Source organism: Dromiciops gliroides, chromosome 6, assembly GCF_019393635.1.
Source record: "Dromiciops gliroides isolate mDroGli1 chromosome 6, mDroGli1.pri, whole genome shotgun sequence".
NCBI classification, from domain to species: domain Eukaryota; kingdom Metazoa; phylum Chordata; class Mammalia; order Microbiotheria; family Microbiotheriidae; genus Dromiciops; species Dromiciops gliroides.
Genome location: NC_057866.1, coordinates 14,476,262 through 14,493,681, shown reverse-complemented (window position 1 = coordinate 14,493,681; position 17,420 = coordinate 14,476,262).

The window sequence follows — 17,420 nt, the reverse complement described above, 5'->3', positions numbered from 1 at the left end:
TCTGGCCCAAGTTCCCTAAGAGAATTCTTCTGAGTCCTACTTTCTCCAGCCCAAGTTCAAAGGGAGTAGTCTTCCCAATTCCAGCTTTCTCCAGGTCAAGGTCAAGGAAAGAATCCCTAGTACATAGTTTTTCCAACTCTAGGTCACTGAGAGTATCCACAGTTCTCCCTTCCCCCTTTCCTCTGGACCAAGGTGATGGATAGAATACACTCAAGTTCCTCTAGCTTTGTACTCTAAAGACACCGAGTCACATAGCATAGAAAACAGATTTTAACCATTTCAGTTTGATTCATTCACTGCAATACCCACTTTTAGTGACTAGGTGGGAAAAAATCCCAAACCAAAGCTAAAGGACATGAAGACCTCCCCCCACCCCACAAAGGAACTGGTTCACATTTTCTGTCTTCGGCCCAGGTTCCAATGAAATGGAAAACCTTGGCATTGCCTAAGTGCTATCAAAGTGATGAGGGTGGACTTGGGCCCTTCCCATGATAAAGGGTTAACCCTGGCAATAGAGAAAGCATAGTTGTCTTACACACAAGATGACCCCAATGAGGAATTGGATAGAAGAAGACGGAAGAAGGTTCTGGTACTCTGGTAGGTTTTAATAAACCAATGTTTTGTTTTGTTTTTCCTGCTTTCAAATCTCCAAGTACCAGAAATGGGCCGGCAGAGAAATCAGTATGAAAGGCTTAAGGAGTCACCTGAGGTGTTCAAGGAATGAGTCCTTCAGAGAGGAGAACCTCTAAGTAACACACAGAGAGGAACATGAAACCCAGCCAAACCAGGCTCCTCTGTATTGGGAGGAATGTTTGTCTTTCCCCTGAGTGCTTTTAACAACTCTACAATCCTCCCTGCTCCCCAGCATCCCCAGCATGAGTCCCTGATTTTGAACAATTACTTTTGCAAATACATCTTTTGTCTAAATTTCTGTCTCCTTCCGTTCTCCAGTTCTCCCTTCGCAACTCTAAGGAGTATGAGGACACAAATTCAAAGCAACAAGCATGCATGTATGTATGTGTGTAGGTGTGCATGAATGTATAATCTCACAGACACTATGGTAGGCACTAGGGATACACAGTCAAAACCAGTCCGTGCCCTCGGAGAGCCTCCAATCTACTCTGTTAGGGAAAGGGAACCACACAACGAAAGACAGAATAAAAAGTAACTTTGAGAAAATCATTGGCTTGACTGGGGAAGGTGTTAAGGAAATAATTTTTGTAGGGGGCGGTATAATATAAGCCTTGAAAGGCACTGGAATTTGAAGGAAGGTGAAGAGAAGGTACATTCCAGGCACGGGGGTGGGGGGGACCCCCGCAGAGGCCAAGGCCCAGCACAGTGCCCTTTCTCAGGTCGAAGGGGAGGAAAGGAAATGAGGTCAAAATTCTGCATGGTCCACACAGCTTCTGGAGGGCACTAGGGGGCGCCAGAGTGCTGGGCTCTGAGGCAGGAAGGCTCATCTTCATGTGCACATCAGGCCTCAGCGTATGGAGCCAAGCTGGCCCAGGGAGGAAGGAGCCCTCTGGAGCTCTCACAGACTTCCCCTCCAAACCAACATAAAACTGCCCCTGAATCGTTCCAGGAGCAGGGAAGGGGGGAGGAAGCGAAGATGGGGAGAGGGATAGAGTGGAGGAGGGAAGGCAGCAGCAGCCTCTGGGTCCACAGCAGGGGGCCTGAGGCAGGGCTCTGAGCCTGGGACAATCCACCAGTGAGGCCCCACCCTCCTGCAAACCCGCAGTCCCCTGCCTGGGCAGGTGAGCAGTCTGGGCGGCATAGCTGGGACCCTCACCAGGCACCCTATAGCTAGCACAGACCTCTAGGGAGGCCTTGACCCCACTGGGGACCACAGGCTGTCCAGTGGCAAGATCCTGCCCCTGGGGCCTGTTAGCGGAGTGACTCTGTTGCCATAGCAACCCAGCAGCAGGGCCCCACCCCTGGAGAAGGCCAGCCCACGCCCAGGGGAGGCCCCTAATACCAGTCAGAAGGGAAGCTCACACTACAGAGAAAGCAAGCTGGAAGTGCTGAAGTCCAGTGAGAGCCACCAGTAAGACCCAGAGCCTCAGCACAAAAGCTTGGGACGGTGCGGGACTACAGCCCGACTCTCCCATGCAAACACCAAGTCACAAAAAAGGTACAAAAATGAGCAAAAAGCCACCACCAACAAAAGGCTCGACTACAGAAAGTTACCATGGTGATAGGGAAGATCAGGGCATAAACCTAGAGAAGGACAATAGTGCCCAAATGGCTACAGGTGAAGCTTCAAAGACAAATGTAATCCCAAAAAGAATTCCTGGAAGAGCTTCAAAAGGACTTTAAAAATCAAATTAGAGAACTAGAAGAAAAATTGGGGAAAGAAATTAGAGCAATGCAAGAGAATCATGAAAAAAAGAGTCAATACCATGGGAAAAGAGATACAAAAATTTATTGAGGAAAATAACTCCCTAAAAAACAAAATTAGCCAAACGGAAAAGGAAGTACAAAAGGCCACTAAAGAAAATTCTTTAAAAATCAGACTTGAACAAATGGAAACTAATGACTCTATGAGACATCAAGATACAATAAAACAAAAATCAAAAATGTAAAAGAAGAAAATGTGAAATTTCTCATTGGAAAAATAACTGACCTAACAAATAGATCCAGGAAACATAATATAAGAATTACTGGACTATCTGAAAGCCATAATCAAAAAAAAAAGTCTCAACAAGATCAAGAAATTATCAAAGAAAACTGCCCTGATATATTAGAACCAGAGGGCAAAATAGAAATGGAAAGAATCCACCAATCACAACCTGAAAGAGATCTCAAAATGAAAACTCCCAGGAATATCATAGAAAAATTTCAAAGCTCACAGATCAAGGAAAAAGTATTGCAAGCAGCCAAAAAAAACCTTCAAATATTGTGGAGCTACCGTCAGAATTACACAGGATTTGGCAGCTTCCACATTAAAGAACCATAGGGCTTGGAATATATCCTCATGCAAAGCCTGAACCATTTATAGGTAAAGAAATTTCAAATAAAACTCAAACAGATGCTAGAGAGCAAAAAACCCTAACAATCGCAGCTGCTAAAGAACAAAGAACCCTAACAGGGTGCAGAGGCAATAGGCAGTTCCCATTTGATAATCTTACAAATCAGTTACATGCTCTGGAACTCAGTCTCCATAAGGTATTAGGAGATGGAAATTGCCTCTTTAGGGTCCTGGGAGATCAATTAGCAGGTCACTCTAGAAATCATCTTAGACACAGACAAGAAACTGTTGATTATATGCTCAATCACAGAACAGACTTTGAGGCTTTTAGAAAGGATAGTACTCCCTTTGAAGAATATGTTGCTGATTTGAAAAAACCTAGTACCTGGACTGACAATGATATGATTGTAGCCTTTGCAAAACATAACCAGCTGAATGTAATCATTCATCAGTTGAATAAGCCCCTATGGCAAATTTGTGGTGCAGACAAAGCCAATGCTAAAGAACTCCACATTTTCTACCACAGAGAACATTATGACAGCATTAGAAAAATCAATGATAATTCAGAAATCCCTGCCACTTTGGCGTTCAGAGAATTGGGGAACCAGTTAAAATGATGTGGTAGACCCCAAACTCTAGCAGCATAATAATTTAACTTTAATAAGCTTTTCCTTCTACTACAGGTAACCACAGAAGCAAATGGCCTTGTTTTCTGGCCTACCTCCCTCAGCCCTTTCCCTTCCCCCTACTTAACCCTTATTCCTTAAAACCATCTCTTTTTTTTGTTTGTTTTTTGAAAGGCATTGAAAAGGCCTGGAGGGGCAGAGCCAAGATGGTGGAAGAAAGACATTAAACCCACAGGGCTCCTGATACAATCACCCCAAAAATATCAATAAAAGAACCCTTGGAGCAGAAAAACACACAAAAATACAGGCTGAGAGTTTTCTCAAGCTATAGGTAGATTTCAGGGAGCCATGCTGGGCCACAAATAAAGCCTAACCCCGCAATCAGGCCGACACACCAGACACCCGCCTGAGGAATTTCCCCAGTGCCTCTGAATAGGCTGCAGCACCGGAGTCTTCTGGAACCGATTGCGCGGTCGGGTTAAACGGCTGGCCGGGGGTTTGGGGGGAGGGGGTAAGTGCAGGGGTACCAGTGGACTGGGGGGAAGGACTCAACTGTGTAACGATTGGAATGACGCCACCTGCTGGATACCTACTGTAGAAGAGTTCTGCCCATGAAGGGAAGGTCTTTGAGGGCAAGACCAGGAGTCAGGAAGTGACGCGGGCTAGTGGGAGGAGGAAGGAAGAGACTGGCGCTCAGTCTCGCTCTCTTTCCTGAGGACGCTGGCGGAGAAGGGAGCTAGAAATGTGCTCTCCCTTTAATAGATAGGAATCTAGGCCTTTCTCTCTCTCTTTACCAAATTCTTATTCTCCTTAATAAATACTTAAAAACCTAACTCTTGCTAAAGCTTATAATTTATTGGCGACCACTCATTAGATATTTTAGACAGACTAGCTAGAATTTTAGCCCTTAACAGATGGCTGACCACGAAGAGGAAAGCTAAACCTCAGTCTTCTGATCTTCTGGTTGGGTAAGAAATTTCCCCTACCCTTTAAACTGCTAAGTACTGGCGCACTGGCTGTGTTTTCCCTTTAAGTTTTTTCAAATGGACCTTTTAAACTCCCTAATTACCCTATTTTTGATTTTAGTCTGTTTAACCAGACAAATGGGAGATAAGATCATGTTAATGCTTTGTTTTTGTGGATTTTCTATTTTTCTTTTTATTTTTGTTAAAAGAGCCAGCAACTTACTCACACAAGGAAATATCTCTCCCTCTCCCAACCATGCTTTTTCAGAGAAACCTGAAGAGATTCCCGCAGCTTTTCCCAGTTCTAACAGTAATTGTTGCTTTAATTTTGCATGCCTGGAGGCAATGACCCACCCTCTAGAAGCTTTTAATCCCCTAACTCCTGGAGGCAAAGTGGGGGAAGAGGAATCCAGGCCTGAGTTCAAAATCAAGTCTGATTCAAATTGCGCTGGTCCCTCCCCTCCTCTCCAAACCCCACCCTCTACTCCTCCCATGGCCAAGCCCATTGCTTCCCCTGCCTGGGAAGTCCAGAGAATTGATGCGCATGCTCAACTTTCTCTAACTACATTTGCAGCTTCAGGCTCAGCCCTTCCCTGGCCTGGCTGTGCTTTTGAGACAATCTTAGAAAACTCTTTAAATTCCAGATATGCTCGTTTTGTTCATAATTTTGCTAACCTGCTTTTGTCTTTAATTAGTAATCTTATAAAGCATTTGTATGGTGAAAAGCCCGAAAGACAATATAGAGGGGTTAAAGAAGAAAAACTTAAGCTGAATAAGAATGACAATCAACATAGTTCAAGACTCTGCTTCTTTTGCCATGGAAGGGTATATATTTTACAGAAATGTAGAAGTAAGCAGCAAGGTATTGATATGAGTATTGGGGATTTTAGATATCGGAATCAAAAGTGTTCTGAATTCATTCAGAGTATTAATGTCAGTTCAGAGGTTACATAGGACTTCTATGCTATTACATATACATTTTGAAATTAATGGTATGGGTTTATTTTCGTAGAGATTTTCCTGCTTTTGAGATTGTGTTTTATACTTAGTTTTTAAAACAAGGAGAATATTTGTAAAAGCTTTTTATAGTCATGTGATCAGGTTTATATTTTATAATACTCTTGTTAATATTAAGTTCATATTCATTTAGATTTCCTTAGTTTAAATTTCACTGTCTTTTATTGTTCCACGTGTATTTTCTTCTATTCATTCATCTATCTAATTTTGAAACATGGTTTTGATTTCATAATACAATGTTAATTCTAGGAGTATTGTGCTCCCATATTCTGAGTTGTTTGTTTTTGTTATTTTTTCTCAACTGATTATTTGATCAAACTCTTTAAAGCATTTCCCTGGCAAATTGTTTGCTATGGCAAGTGTAAATTGATTCTAGAAGTATTATTTTTGATAAGCATATTCCAAAAAAAAAAAGAGGGGAACATTTGTAAAAGTTTTCTTTGAGATTGTGTTGTGCTTTAACTTTTATTTAAATATGTTCAGATTTTTCAAAAAAGTAATTGTATACTAAGTTAAAAAAAAGGGGGTATTATTTGAAATTGTTGCATAATTATATATTGTGTTCTGAGTCAAGATGTATTCACATTTTTTGCAATCATTTATTATCCTCAATTTTTAAATCCATATGAGACTTGGATTATGGGAACTTATCATTTAAGACATTAATTGCCTTTATTCTGAGTTATCAGATGCCAGTTGGCCAAGATGCCATCCAATCACAAGAGGAATACATGCAAGAGCAGACACTGAACTGTCACATGAGGGGAGACATGCATGAAGTCAAGGTATGGCCGAGGGAACGGCTTTTGACAAATGTTGAGGTTGGATTCTCTTGGTTTAATATTTTATTTTATTTTTCCCCACAATATTGTACAGATGGCTGGAAGTATTCATCCCACCCATCTCACTTCTACACCTGGCTTCCATGCTCCCTCCTATATGCCTGATGCCATGGACATCTCAGTCCCATGCATCTGATTAAGTCTGACTCAGTTTCCTCCAATATGTTCGGTGGCATGGACATATATTCCATCCACCTATTTTAAGCCTGGCATACTGCATGGACAGTACATATTGCTCAAGTGTGGGAATGCTCATATCCCATCATTTCTCTGTTCTTTTATGGTAACCCCCATAATTATCTCAGGTGTCATGATAAATACAGTGTTGAATTTGGCCTTGACACCTGTTACCAATTATATTAGATTTTTTAATTTCTCATAATGGCATGAGGATAATTAGGCAGATGATGCAAAAAGTGATAAAACAAAGATAAAAATTATTTTTATTAATTAATATTGCAGCAATTGTCTTCTTAATTACCCTCCATAAGGGGGGACTATAATAATAATATAATTTTAAAGAATGGTTCAATTTTTGTTTTATTATATGTTTCATGTGTAACAACTAAGATTCTGAATTCCCTTAGACATGTTTTTGAGAACTTTCATTGTTTGATTTTGATTATTGACAAAGCTATTTTAAAGTTGTGTTAAGCTCAATTTTGTAGGAAATTTTCCTGGCTGATTACCAGCATCTACACATCAACCCCTGAAAAGACTTCCATTCCACGACTACACCTAGAGGACATCTGAGAAAAGACTTTCAGAGACTTTAAATGAACAGTTTTGATTTGTTGTTTTTGTTGTTTTTTTTTCTCTTTCTGTTATAATATACACCATCTGTAACATGTACTCTCTGCAGAGGCCCTCCCTTTGCAAGACTAATGTCAAAGCGTCGGTTCATGAGGACAAAAAAAAAATCGTCCCTCTGGACAAAACTTTCCTCTCTTCCTTTTCTATACTGTTGTTCACATATTATTAGTTAGCAATAGTTATTATATTGTTTTTACTGTTCCATCAAGGAAACATTTTGTTTCTTGAGGAACAACAGGGGGGACTGTAACGATTGGAATGACGCCACCTGCTGGATACTTACTGTAGAAGAGTTCTGCCCATGAAGGGAAGGTCTTTGAGGGCAAGACCAGGAGTCAGGAAGTGACGCGGGCTAGTGGGAGGAGGAAGGAAGAGACTGGCGCTCAGTCTCGCTCTCTTTCCTGAGGACGCTGGCGGAGAAGGGAGCTAGAAATGTGCTCTCCCTTTAATAGATAGGAATCTAGGCCTTTCTCTCTCTCTTTACCAAATTCTTATTCTCCTTAATAAATACTTAAAAACCTAACTCTTGCTAAAGCTTATAATTTATTGGCGACCACTCATTAGATATTTTAGACAGACTAGCTAGAATTTTAGCCCTTAACAACTGTCCCACCCCAGCGGGGAACCAGAAAGAAATCCTGAGTGACGGGAGGCCAAGGTCGGGAAGGGGAGCAGGGGAACAGGCTCCTCAAAGCTAAGAACCACACCACTGAAAGCTTTGCTGGTTGATTTTTTAGTAAGTAGGCTTGAGGTTATCTCTGGGCCAGAGAACAGGCCAGGTGAAATTAAAACCTACCCCCCCCAAACCAAAATACCTGGGACCCTCTGAAGCTGGGAATAGGAGCAAAGCCGAGAAGCAGCACCCCCCCCCATCCAGTGGAGAGTTTAAAATCAAATAAAAGTGGGGGCAGCTAGGTGGCACAGTGGATAAAGTACCGGCCCTGGATTCAGGAGGACCTGAGTTCAAATTTGGCCTCAGACACTTAACACTTACTAGCTGTGTGACCCTGGGCGAGTCACTTAACCCTCATTGCCCAGCAAAAAAAAAAAAAAAATCAAATAAAAGTGAGGCCAGACAGGCTGAGAAGAAGTCCACTCATCCCCTGGGTCACGCTGTAGCTCAAACAGTGTGTCCTGGAAGTAGCACCACACTTTAAGAAGGAGGTAAAAGCCAAGAAATAGTAAGCCAGGATGAGTAGGCAAAGAAATCAGAAGACCACTGAAAACTTCTTTCGGGGAAAGGTAGACCACAATGAAACATCAGAAGAAGAACATAACAACAGGGTCAAAGCTCCAACATCCAAAGCTCCCAGGAAAAATATGAACTGGTCTCAGGCCATGGAAGCTCTCAAAAGGGACTTTGAAGAGAAAGTAGGAGAAATAGAAGGAAGATGTAGAGAAAGGGAGGAAAGAATGGAAAGAGAAATGAGAGCAATACAGGAGAGTCATGAGAAAAAAAGTCAACAGTTTGAAAAGCCAAATGGAAAAGGAGATTAAAAAACTGTCTGATGAAAATAACTGCCTAAGAACTAGGATTGAACAAATGGAAGCTAGTGACCTCATGAGAAACCAAGACACAGTAAAGCAAATCCAACTGAATGAAAAAATAGAGGGCAATGTGAAATATCTCCTTGGAAAAACAGCTGACCTGAAAAATAAATCTAGGAGAGACAATTTGAAAATCATTGGACTACCTGAAAACCATGACCAAAACAAAAGCTTAAGACACCATCCTCCAAGAGATTGTAAGGGAAAATTGCCCTGATATTCTAAAAGCAGAAGCTAAAATATAAATCGAAACAATTCACAGATCACCTCTTGAAAGATCCCAAAAGGAAAACCTCCAGAAATATTATAGCCAAATTCCAGAACTCACGGGTCAAGGAGAAAATATTGCAAGCAGCTAGAAAAAAGGAATTCAAACACTGTGGAGCTCCAGTAAGGATAAAGCAAGATCTAGCAGCTTCTACATTAAAGGAATGATGGGCATGGAATATGGTATTTCAGAGGGCAAAGGAACTGGGACTACAGCCAAAAATCACGTACCCAGCAAAACTTAGCGTCATCTTTCAGAGGAAAAAATGGGATTTCAGTAAGAAAGAGGACTTTCAGGCATTTGTGATGAAAAGACCTGAACTGAATAGAAAATTTGACTTTTAAATACAAGACCCTAGAGAAGCATAAAAAGGTAAACAGGAAAAAAGACTTCATGAGGGATATTAAAAGATCAAACTGTTTAGATTCCTACATGGGAAAATAATACTTTGAACTCATAAAAACTATCTCAGTAAGGAATTCACAGAAGACACAGGTCTGAAATGAATATGAAAGGATGATATCTGTAAAGCATTTATGTTTTGTTCTTTGTGGGGCAGACAGGGTGGGGTCTCTTATGTCTGCGGCCGGATTTGGGCTTGGGGCCTTCTGGGTCCAGGGCTGGTGCTTTGTCCACTGTGCCACCTAACTAACCCATGATGACATCTTTAAAATAAGGTTGAGGTGTAGGAGGAATAGACTGGGGGAGGGAAAAGGGGAGAGATGGTCTGGGGAGAGGTAGTTCACATGAAGGAAACAAGAAAAAAAAGCTTATGGAGGGGAGGAGAAGAGAGGGAAGGAGTTGGGGAGTGAGTGGACCTTAATATCATCAGAATTGGCTCAAAAAAGGACTAACATACATACTCAAGTAGATATAGTAATATATTTTTGCCCTGAGGGAGGGGAGGGAGATAAGGAGTGGGGGGAAGAAGATTGGGGGAGAGAGTAGTAAAAAGCAAAACACTGTCAAGGAAAATGAAGATGTTCTGCATTACTGCACAAGTATGACATATTGAATTGCTTGATCTCATAGGGAGGGCTGATGAGGGAGGGAGGGAGGAAGAAAAATTTATAACACAGAATTAACTCAGGGACCTTGATCTCATTGGAGTGGGCTCATGGAGGGAATAGCTTTCATACCCAAATGGGAGGAGTAATCTATTGAACTCTGCAGGAAAGTAGGAGGGGAGGAGGATAAGGAAGGGTAAAAAAAGGGAGTGCAGAGTCAGGGAGAGGATAGTCATAATTAAAACACTTTTGAGGAGGAATAGGTAAAAAGAAAATAGAGGGGCAGCTAGGTGGTACAGTGGATAGAGCACTGGCCCTGGAGTCAGGAGTACCTGAGTTCAAATCTGGCCTCAGACACTTAACACTTACTAGCTGTGAGACCCTGGGCAAGTCACTTAACCCCAATTGCCTCACTAAAAAAAAAAAAAGAAAAGAAAATAGAGTAAATGCCATGGGAAGGGAGTGGGATGACAGTTCTACCTAAATTAATGTACTTATTCAGACTACCAATCAGACTACCTAAAAATTATTTTATAGAGCTAGAAAAAATAATAACAAAATTCGTCTGGAAAAACAAAAAGTCAAGAATATCAAGGGAAATAATGAAAAAAATGCACAGGAAGGTGGGTTAGCTGTACCAAATCTGGAGCTCTACTATAAAGCTGTAGTCATCAAAACTATCTGGTACTGGCTAAGAAATAGAGTGGAGGACCAATGGAATAGGCTAGGCACAGGAGACACAGTAGTAAATGACATTAGTAATGTACTGTTTGATAAACCCAAAGACCCCAGCTTCTGAGATAGGAATTCAGTATTTGACAAAAATTGCTAGGAAAACTGGAAGATAGTATGGCAGAAATTAGGCTTAGACCAACATCTGACACCTTATACTAAAATAAGGTCAAAATGGGTACATGATTTAGACATAAGAGGTGATACCATAGGTAAATTAGGAGAAAAAGGAACAGTCCACCTTTCAGATCTTTGGAAAGGAGAGGAGTTTATGACCAAACAAGAGATAGAGAATATTATGAAATGCAAAATGGATAACTTTGATTACATTAAATTAAAAAGGTTTTGTACAAAAAGAAGCAATGCATCCAAAATTAGAAGGGATGCAGATAGCTGGGAAACAATTTTTATGGCCAGTACCTCTGATAAAGGCCTCATTTCTAAAATATATAGAGAACTAAATCAAATTTATAAGGATCCAAGTCATTCCCCGATTGAGAAATGGTCAAAGGATATGAACAGGCAGTTTTCTGACAAAGAAATTAAAGCTATTTATTGCCATATGAAAAAATGATCTAAATCACTATTGATTAGAGAGATGCAAATTAAAACAACTCTGAGGTACAAACTGACACCTATCAAATGGGCTAATATGACAAAAAAGGAAAATAATAAATGTTGGAGAAGCTGTGGAAAAATTGGAACACTAATGCATTGTTGGTGGAGCTATGAACTCATCCAACCATTCTGGAGAGCAGTTTGGAACTATGCCCAAAGAGCTATAAAGCTGTGTATACCCTTTGACCCAGCAATAGCACTCTTGGGTCTTTTTCCCAAAGAGATCATAAAAAAGGGAAAAGGACCCACATGTACAAAAATATTTATAGCTGCTCTTTTTGTGGTGGCAAGGAATTAGAAATTATGGGGTTGTCCATCAATTGGGGAATGGCTGAACAAGTTGTGGTATATGAATGTAATGGAATTCTATTGTGCTGTAAGAAACGATGAGCAGGTGGAATTCAGAGAAGCCTGGAAGGACTTGCATGAACTGATGATGAGTGAGATGAGCAGAACCAGAAGAACATTATACACAGTATCATCAACATTATGTGTTGATCAACTGTGAGAGACTAGATTCTTCTCACCAATCGAATGGAACAAGAAAGTTCCAAAGGACTGACTCATGATGGAAAAGGCTCTCCAAATCCAGAAAAAAAAAAAGGAACTGTGGAATATGGATGCTGATTGGACCATACTATTTCTTTTGGTTTTGATGCTGTTGGTTTTCTAATTTGAGGTTTTTCCTTTGTGCTCTGATCCTTCTTGTATAACATGACTAATGCAGAAATATGTTTAATGTTATTATGTATATATAACCTATGTCAGATTGCCTGCTGTCTAGGGAAGGGGGGGAGAAAAATAATAATAAATAATAAAATCATTTTATTTAAAAAAATAAAAAAATAGAATTCTATTCAAAACATAAAAAAAGAAAAGGCCTGGAATTCACCACATACTTAAGTTCCTCATGAACACAAAAAGGTGCTTAGCAAACGTTTTGCTTTTTTGTTTTGGGGTTTTTTTGTTTTGTTTTGTTTTGCTTTTGACTTTTGTTTCTTTTGCTTTCTTTTTAACTCAATTTTATAAACTGAGTAAATTTTCAAAGACATTTAAAGTATATGCTATGGGGCCACTGGGCCTCAGAAGTAGAAGCTATCACATTTTTTTTTAAAAGAACCATGGATTTAATGAGTTTGTTTACAGGATTATGTTTTAAAAAAGGGTTATTGAACCCTATTACTTGGTTTATCAATGAACATATTGAATATTGAGTCTTGCTAATTGAACTTTTATTTCTTTCTGATAAATTGATTATTACTTTCAGTATCTGTTATTGTCATACTAGATAGAGAATTCGTGTACAAGATGATGTGGTTTACTTGCTCAAAGAAGATTATGTAATAATGTTTAATATTATCAGCCATTTATATTTATTTATCATTTATATGTCATTGTGACTATGTATACTCTGGGTATGGTTTGAAATTATTGTATATATTACAAATATGTCCTCAGTTATGCAGCATAACACACATTTTTACCATCATATTGTCTTTGGTGAAATTAATATGAGACTTATGAATTATGGAAACTTATCATTTCAGAGACTAATTGCTCTTGAAATGAGCTTGATGCAGGCCCTGGAGAGAATATATGTACAACAGGAAGAGAGACAGGTACACATAAGTCCATGGTTTGCTTATGATGGCAACTATGTAGACCACAATTGCTGGATATAGTCCAGTTTCTTCCTCTCTCCCTCCTAAAATAGCCTGGTGTCATGGAAGCTCCAATACATGCACTTAGTTTAACTTGTTTGACAAAATACAGCACCTATTCTTATTAAAAACACTAGAGGGGGCAGCTAGGTGGCACAGTGGATAGAGCACCGGCCCTGGAGTCAGGAGTACCTGAGTTCAAATCTGGCCTCAAACACTTAACACTTACTAGCTGTGTGACCCTGGGCAAGTCATTTAACCCCCAATTGCCTCGCTAAAAAAAAAACAAAACAAAACACTAGAGACCATAGGAATAAATGGAGCTTACCTTAAAATGATAAGTGATATTTATCTAAAACCATCATTGAGCATTATCTATAATGGGTATAAGCTCGAAGCCTTCCAAATACAGTCAGGGGTGAAGCAAGGATGCCTATTATCACCTCTATTAATTAATTTAATATTTAATTTTATTTATTTAATATTGTATTAGAAATGTTAGTTATAGCAATAAGAGAAGAAAACTTAAAAGAATAGGTTGTGATGAAACAAAACTATCACTCTTTGCAGATAATATGTTATTCTTAGAAAATCCTAGAAAAAGCTATTTAAAATTATTTATTTTATTTTATTTATTTTTTTGTGGGGCAATGAGGGTTAAGTGACTTGCCCAGGGTCACACAGCTAGTAAATGTCAAGTGTTTGAGGCTGGATTTGAACTCAGGTCCTCCTGAATCCAGGGCTGGTGCTTTATCCTCTGCGCCACCTAGCTGCCCCTGCTACTTGAAGTTATTAACAAATTTAGCAAAGTTGCAGGATACAAAATAAACCCACAGAAATCACCAGCATTTCTATATATTACCAGCAAAGTCCAGCAACAACAGTTAAAAAGAGAAATTCCATTTAAAATAACTGTAGACAACAAAAAATGCTTAGGGATTTACCTGCCAAGACAAACCCAGGAACTATATGAAATGAAATATAAAACACTTTTCACAAAAATAAAGTCAGATCTATATAATTGGAAAAATATTCATTGCTTATGGGTAGACCAAGCTAATATAATAAAAATGACAATACCACACCAATAAGACTATCACAAATATTTTATAGATCTAGAAAAAAAATAATAAAATTCATCTGGAAAAATAAAAACTCAAGGATATCAATGGAATCAGTGAAAAAATGGGAAAGAAGGTGGTCTAGCAGTACCAGATTTCAAACTGTATTATGAAGCGGTAATTATCAAAACAATCTGGTACTGGCTAAGAAACAGAGGTGGATCAGTGCAATTGAATAGGTACAAATTGCACTACAGTAACACCACCTGTTGGAGACTTACTGTAGGAAAGCTCCACCATGAGGAGAAGGCCTCTGAGGGCAAGGGCATGCGGCATTTCTTTAGCGTCAGGAAGTGACTTTTGCTTGTGGGAGGAAGAGGGGGCGAGGTGGACGCTCTGGGTTTTTTCATGTGGACTCTGGCGGAGAGCAGAGCTAGGAATGTGCTCTCTCTTTAATAGATAGATAAATCTATGCCTTTCTCTTTCTTTTCATCAAATTCTTATTCTTCTTAATAAATGCTTAAAAGTCTAACTCTTGCTAAGCTTATAATTTATTAGTGACCACTCATTAGATATTTTAGACAGACTAGCTAGAATTTTAGCACCTTACAAGTCAATCCCAAAGGACTAATAATGAAGCAGGGAGAGCCAGGGATGGCACAGGATGATGGGAGTGGCGAGGTAGCCAGTGTACCATAACATCCATCTGTGAAGGGAAGCTGGGGCAAACTACCTGGCACTGCTTGAGCATCTGCACTTGAGACGAGGAAATGGATGGTGAAAGGGGCCAAAGTTGTAGAGGGCCTTAGTATAGATGGCAGGAGGCCTACTGGCTATAAGTTAGTATCCTCCTTATCATAATTGTTATTATGATAATTTGTGGCATTTGTATAGTGCTTTAAGAACAAATGAGGCTTACATGAGCTAATAAATATAAATCACTTTGTGAACACCAGATCAGTGACTTCCCTATAGTACACGTAGGAAATTCATTTTTTGATACCCAAGTACTTGACTTGACAGTTGTCCCTATTAGACTTCATCTGACTAGATTCAGCCCAATGCTCTTACCTGTCAAGGTGCTTTGGGATCCTGGTGCTTTCAGCTAGTATGTTAGCAATCTCTCCCAGCTCTGTGCCATCTGCAAATTGGATGGGTAGAATACCTATGTCTTTATCCAAGTCATTGACAAAAATATAAAATAGTTCAGGACCAAGCACAGATCCCTGAGGACTCTACTAGAGACCTCTTGACATGATGATCCTGAAGATGAGAACTAAGAAAAAGGCCATTAGATTTGGAATCATTCACTTTGGAGAGAACAGTTTCAGTTGAATGATGAGGTCAGAAGCCAGTCTGTGGAGTTAAGAAGATGAGAGGAAAGGAAATAGAGGTGTTTCCTGTAGCGGGCCTTCACAAGCAGTTCAGTGACAAAAAGAGACTAAAAATATGGGTCTTTAATCTAGACAATCAGCAAAACCACCTTGATCTGACTTTATTATTGTTTCATTCTTATCTCTTGATGTTCTCTACAAGTCTACTACAAAATGTTTTATCAAAAGGTTTATTAAAAGTCTAGGTAAACTATTGTTAGGTTTATATCCCAAAGACATCCCCAAAAAAGAGAAAAGGACTCATTTGTACAACAATATTTCTAGCAGCTCTTTTTGTGGTGGCTAAGAATTGGAAATCAAAGGGATGCCCATCAACTGGGGAATGGTTAAACAAGCTGTGGTATATGAATGTAATAAAATATTATTGTGCTATAAGAAATGACAAGCAAGATGATTTCAGAAAAACCTGGACTTACATGAACTTATGTATTGTGAAGTGAACAGAACTAGAACACTGTACACAGTAACAGCAGTATTGTTCAATGAAGAACAGGGAATGACTTAGGTAGTCTCAGCAATATGATGCCAAGACAATCACAAAGGACTAGTGATGAAGCATACTCTCCACCTCCAGAGAAAGAACTGGTATTGATTGAACACAGACTGAAGCAGGCTATTGTTTTCTTTCTTTCATTTTTTTTCTTTTATTTGAGTCTTCTTATACAAAATTACTAATATGGAAATGTTTTACATAATCACACATATATAACCTATATCTGATCGCTTACTACCCCAGGGAGGGAGGAAGGGAGGGATGGAGGGATAGAATTTGGAACTCAAAACTTTAAATAAAAATGTTTATTAATAAAAAATGTTTAAATCTAGGTAAAATATATCCACAATATTCCCTTCATCTATTAGCTAATAACCCTGTCAAAAAAGGAAATAAGTAACCATCGATGTGATTCCCCTCATTGGCTATCACAAATTCTACAATGGCAAACTCATCTTTCAAGGTCAAAATCATCATAATCAGGGTCAAAATTATAATACCTCTGGTTCTGTCCTTCATCAACTGAAAGATGAAATTCTAAACAAGGTATAAGACTACACTAACTGCTTTTTTTTTTTAGAGACATTGGCAGAAAAGAACTAGGTAGTGGATTTCCTCTGTACCAAATGTATCTTATCTTTGGGTCAGCATTGTGGTGTCTTTTAAAAACTTACAATGAATTCCTCCAGCAGTTTGGTAAGAAAAATGATTATTAATAACCAATGATTTGGAAAGATACAGATTTCTTTTTTTTTCTTTTCTCCTCATTTCAAGACCTCAGTCTCTGAAGGTTGAGCTAGGCTTCTCCTCTATCCAGACACTGGCCCAGTGGGGCAGCCATTATATAATACTCAGCTTTGGGTGGAAATAAATTCTTTGAACAGATTTGCCAGGTCTAGGGCTAACTTAAGAGGTCCATCCCCTCATTGTAATATCCATTCTCTCATTAATTCTTAACCAATCAGAATTGTTTGCCACCCTCAAGAACTCTCCTCTTCCAAAAAGGCAACATAAACTGTGCCCCCTGCCATGACTGCCCTTGGTTTAAGAGAGAGACAGCCAAATTGTCATCCTCTTATTAAAGTGCTGGCATTATTAATAAAATGATTAAATTATCCCAAAATTATGTCTCTTGAACCTTTTTAAACACCATATCAGTAAGCCCGGAGAATAGCCCCCCTAAGGCTAATCTTCTATTTCTTATTTCATTGATCCTTTACCAAACACTACCCATCCGCCCCTGCTAGCTACTGTCCCATATTGCTCCTTCCTTCTGTAACTAAACCTTGTGAGAAGGCCACTATTCCCTTTCTTCTCACTTTCTTCTTAACTCTACACAATGTCTTCTGATCTCATGATTCAACTAAAGCTATTCTCTCCAATGTGACTAATGATCTCTTAGTTTTC